Source organism: Kogia breviceps, chromosome 3 (assembly GCF_026419965.1).
Source record: "Kogia breviceps isolate mKogBre1 chromosome 3, mKogBre1 haplotype 1, whole genome shotgun sequence".
NCBI lineage: Eukaryota > Metazoa > Chordata > Mammalia > Artiodactyla > Physeteridae > Kogia > Kogia breviceps.
The window spans coordinates 131,655,893-131,661,892 of NC_081312.1; positions in this window are offsets into that span (position 1 = coordinate 131,655,893).

Consider the following 6,000-nt stretch of genomic DNA (forward strand, 5'->3'; position numbering starts at 1 on the left):
CTGCTGCAATCAATAACTAAAATCCGGACACTATCCTGAGCTAATATGCTGACACATTTCTATCCAAGGTTCTGACACTGTCCCAAAGAGAGCCCTGTCGCTCTCCTTAACTGAAGACGAGAGGCTGTGCCTAACTCAGGCCCCGAAGCTTTCCTTAACCCAGGCCTTGATTCTGTGACTCACTCAAGCCCTGCTCATGTCTTTCACTATGACCCGAATGCTGACTCCACAAACGCCCTGATGCTGCTCCTAAGTCATGCCCTGACAGTGTCTGCATCTAGGGGCCTGATGCTAGGCCTCACTCAGGCCCTCACTTTCTCCCTATACCAGGCTCTGACACTGTCCCTACCCGAAGCCCTGGCACAGATCCTAAATTAGGCCCTGATTCTATAAGTAACTAAGGGCTTGATTCCAAACCTAGGTCATTACCTGACACTAGCCCTAGACCTGAACGTAAACTTCTCTTTTGCTAATGTTAAATTTAGCTAAAGAGATTCTTTAGGATGAAATTCTTTCATCTTCTGAATAGAGTTTTCTGAAAAAAATAATGTTTAAACTCTTACTGAACTTAAACAAAATGTACTCAACTTCTGTGGAATATTCCTTTATACCAGCCTGCCTGGTTTACTTCTGCATTTGCCTGTGTTGGCTTTCAGGGTGCTTGTAGGAATACCTCCTCTTATGCTAACGAACTAACTCTTATTATGCTAAATCCCTGATGTTTTCCCTAATTAAATTCAGGAAACTCCTCCCAAGGCTGTGAACCCCTCCCAAACTGAGGCCTGGAGGCTCATCCTAGCTCAGGCCCTGACACAACTCCTAGCTCAGTCCCTGACACTATACCTAACAAAGGCTATAATGCTAGTCCTAACTCAGGCCCTGACACTGTTTCTAACTACAGCCCAGCTGCCGCCAATATCTAAAATCCTGATACTATCCTGAGTTAATATCCTGACCCAGGTCTTACCAAGGTCCTGAAACTGACCCAAAGTAAGCCTTGATGCTGTCCATAAATGAGGCCCTGAGGCTCTCCCTAAAAGAGGCCCTGATAATGTCTTTAATGAAGAACCTGACACTGATCCCACAGAGGCCCTTCTGCTGCTCCTAAGTCATGCCCTGACAGTGTCCCGAACTCAGGCCCTAAAGATAAGCCTCACTTAGGCCCTTTGGCTGTACCTTCCTTATGCTCTGACGCTGTCTGTATAGGAAGCCCTGGCAGTGGTTCTGATTTAGGCCCTCACGCTGTTCCTAAGTAAGGCCCTGAGGCTCTCAATAACGAAGGTCTTCACGCTTTTCCTGGGTCATTTCGTGACCCTATCCCTGGCCCGGAACCTGACTCTGTCCCAAGCTCATGTCCTGCATCTTATCCTAAATGAAACCCTAATAGTATCCCTAACTAAGCCCTGACTAATCCGAACAAAGGCCTTGACACTATCTCTCACTAAAGCCCGGAATCTGTCCCTAACATGGGACCTGTTGCAATAACTAAAATCCCGACACTGTCCTGAGCTAATATCCTGACTCATTTCTATCCACTGTTCTGATACTTTCCAAAAGAAATCCTGTTGCCGTCCTTAAGTGAAGACCTGAGGCTGTTCCTAACTCAGGGCCTGAAGCTTTCCCTAACTGAGGCCTTGATTCTGTGACTAACACAGGCCCTGTTCATGTCTTTCAGTATGACCTGCATGCTGACCCCACAAAGGCCCTGATGCTGTTCCTACGTCATGCCCTGACTGTGTCTCCAGCAGGTGGGCTGGCACTAGGCCTCACTCACGCCTAGACGTTCTCCCTAAGTCAGGCTCTGACGCTGTCCCTACCCGAAGCCCTGACACAGGTCCTAAATTAGGCCCTGATTCTCTAAATAACTAAGGTCTTGACACCAACCCAGGTCATTTTCTGACACTATCCCTGGCTCGGATCATGAGTCTGTCTCAAGCTCATGTCCTGCATCTTATCCTAAATGAAACCCTAATAGTATCCCTAACTAAGCCCTGACCAATCCGAACAAAAGCCTTGACACTATCTCTCACTAAAGCCCGGAATCTGTCCCTAACATGGCACCTGTTGCAATCAATAACTAAAATCCGGACACTGTCCTGAGGTAATTTCCTGACACATTTCTATGCACGATCCTGACACTGTCCCAAAACGGTCGGTGTCTGTAAGTGAAGACCTGACACTGTGCCTAACTCAGGCCCTGAAGCATTCCCTATGTGAGGCCTTGATTCTGTGACTCACTCAAGGCCTGCTCATGTCTTTCACTATGACCTTTCGCTGACCCAACCAAGGTGTTTATGCTGCTCCTAAGTCGTACCCTGACTGTGTCTGCAGCTAGGGGGCTGACGCTAGGCCTCACTCAGGCCCTGACGTTCTCCATAAGTCAGGTCTGACGCTGTCCCTACCGAAAATCTTGACGCAGGTCCTAAATTTTAGGCCTTGATTCTCTAAGTAACTAAGGTCTTGACACCAAATCTAGGTCATTAACTGACACTACCCCTAGACCTTAATCTAATCTTGACTTTAGCTAATGTCAAGTTTAGGGAAAGAGATTCTTTACGATGAAATTCTTTCATCATATGAATATTGGTTTCTTAAAACAATAATTTTTAAACTCTTGTTAACCTTAAACAAAGTGTACTCAACTGCTGTGGAATATTCCTTCATAGCAGCGTGCATGGTTTACTTTTACATTCTCGTGTGTTGGCCTTCAGTGTTCTTGCAGGAATGGCTCCTCTTATGCTAACTAAATCATCCCTGATGCTGAACATAAATAAGGCGCTGAAATTACTCCCGATGCTCTGAACCTGTCCCTAACTACGGCCTGGAGACTCGTGCTAACCCAGGCCCTGACACTGTCCCAAACCAAGACCCTGACATTACACGTAACTCGGACCCTGACACTACTCCTAGCTCAGTCCCTGACACTATTACCTAACAAAGCCCATAAAGATATTCCTAACTCAGACCCTGACACTGACTCTAACTAAGGCCCTGCTGCCGCCAATATCTAAAGTCCTGATGCTATCCTGAGTTAATATCCTGACCCAGGTCTTACCAAGGTCCTGAAACTGACCCAAAGTAAGCCTTGATGCTGTCCATAAATGAGGCCCTGAGGCTCTCCCTAACAGAGGCCCTGATAATGTCTTTAGTGAAGACCCTCACGCTGATCCCACAGAGGCCCTTCTGCTGCTCCTAAGTCATGCCCTGACAGTGTCCCGAACTCAGGCCCTAAAGATAAGCCTCACTTAGGCCCTTTGGCTGTACCTTCCTTATGCTCTGACGCTGTCTGTATAGGAAGCCCTGGCAGTGGTCCTGATTTAGGCCCTCACGCTGGTCCTAAGTAAGGCCCTGAGGCTCTCAATAACGAAGGTCTTCACGCTTTTCCTGGGTCATTTCGCGACGCTATCCCTGGCCCGGAACCTGACTCTGTCCCAAGCTCATGTCCTGCATCTTATCCTAAATGAAACCCTAATACTCTCCCTAACTAAGCCCCGACTAAACCTAACAAAGGCCTTCACACTATCTCTCACCAACACCCAGAATCTATCCCTAATGGTCCCTGCTGCAATCAATAACTAAAATCCGGACACTGTCCTGAACTATTACCCTGACTCATTTCTATCCACTCTCCTGATACTTTCCAAAAGAAAGCCTGTTGCAATCCTTAAGTGAAGACCTGAGGCTGTGCCTAAGTCACGCCCTGAAACTTTCCCTAACTGAGGCCTTGATTCTGTGACTAACACAGGCCCTGCTCATGTCTTTCACTATGACCCGAATGCTGACCCAACAAAGGCCCTGATGCTGTTCCTACGTCATGCCCTGTGTCTCCAGCTAGTGGGCTGACACTATGCCGCACTCGGGCCTAGACGTTCTCCCTAAGTCAGGCTCTGATGCTGTCCCTACACGAAGCTCTGACACAGGTCCTAAATTAGGCCCCGATTCTCTAAGTAACTAAGGTCTTGACACCAGCCCAGGTCATTGGCTGACACTATCCCTGGCTCGGATCATGAGTCTGTCCCAAGCTAATGTCCTGCATCTTATCCTAATTGAAACCCTAATACTCTCCCTAACTAAGGCCCGGACTAATCCTAATTAAGGCATTGACCCTATCTCTCACTAAGGCCCAGAATGTGTCCCTAACATGGGACCTTCTGCAATCAATAATGAATATCCGGACACTATCCTGAGCTAATATCCTGACACATTTCTATCCACGGACCTGACACAGTCCCAAAGAAAGGCCTGTCGCTGTCCTTAAATGAAGACGAGAGGCTGTGCCTAACTCAGGCCCTGAAGCTTTTCCTAACGGAGGCCTCGATTCTCTGACTCACTCAGGCCCTGCTCATGTCCTTTACTATGACCCAAATGCTGACCCAACAAAGGCCCTGATGCTGCTTCGACGTCATGCCCTGACACTGTCTCCAGCTAGGGGCCTGAAGCTGGGCCTCACTCAGGCCCTCTTGCTTGCCCTAAGTCCGACCCTGATGCTGGTCCTAAATAAGCCCTCAGGTTCTCAGTAACTAAGGTCTTGACACTATCCCGAGGTCATTTGCTGACACAATCCCTAGACTTTACCCTAACCCTGTCCCTAGCTAATGTCCTGCCTCTTATGCTAACTGAAGCCCTTATGCTGTGCCCATGTCAGGACCTGAATTGAGTCCCCACGCCGTGACACTGTCCCTAACTAAGGCCTGGATGTTAGGCCTAACTCACGGCCTGACACTGTCCCTAACTAAGGCCCTGATGCCATCAATATCTAAAGTCCTCACACTATCCTCAGCTAATTTACTATCCCATCTCTTACTAAGGTCCTGAAAATATCGCTACGTAATCTGTGACGCTGTCCCTAACAGAAGGCCTGCTCATGTCTTTAACGAAGACCATAATGCTGATCCAACAAAGGCACTGATGCTGCTCCTGTGTCACGCCCTGACAGTGTCCCCACCTACAGGAATGACGCTAGGCCTCACTCAGGCCCTGTCGCTCGCCCGAAGCCAGTCCGTGATGCTATTATTACATGAAGCCCTAACATTGCTTCTAAAGAAGGCCCTGATGCTCTCAGTAACTAAGGTCTTGACACTATCTCTCACTAAGGCCTGGAATCTGTCCCTAACATGGGTCCTGCTGCAATCAATAACTAAAATCCGGACACTATCCTGAGCTAATATGCTGACACATTTCTATCCAAGGTTCTGACACTGTCCCAAAGAGAGCCCTGTCGCTCTCCTTAACTGAAGACGTGAGGCTGTGCCTAACTCAGGCCCCGAAGCATTCCTTAACCGAGGCCTTGATTCTGTGACTCACTCAAGCCCTGCTCATGTCTTTAACTATGATCTGAATGCTGACTCCACAAAGGCCCTGATGCTGCTCCTAAGTCATGCCCTGACAGTGTCTGCATCTAGGGGCCTGACGCTAGGCCTCACTCAGGCTCTCACATTCTCATTATATCAGGCTCTGACACTGTCCCTACCTGAAGCCCTGGCACAGGTCCTAAATTAGGCCCTGATTCTCTACGTAACTAAGGGCTTGTTTCCAAACCTAGGTCATTACCTGACACTAGCCCTAGACCTGAACGTAAACTTCTCTTTTGCTAATGTTAAATTTAGCTAAAGAGATTCTTTAGGATGAAATTCCTTCATCTTCTGAATATAGTTTTCTGAAAAAAATAATGTTTGAACTCTTACGCACCTTAAACAAAATGTACTCAACTTCTGTGGAATATTGCTTTATACCAGCGTGCATGGTTTACTTCTGCATCTGCGTGTGTTGGTTTTCAGGGTGCTTGTAGGAATTCCTCCTGTTATGCTAACTAAATCCCTGATGCTGTCCCTAAATAACGCCCTGAAATTAGTCCCGAGGCTGTAAACCTGTTCCAAACTTAGGCCTGGAGGCTCCTCCTAGCTCAGTCCCTGACACTATGCCTAACAAAGGCTATAATGTTACTCCTAACTCAGGCCCTGATACTGTGTCTAACTAAGGCCCTAGTGCCGCCAAATTAGT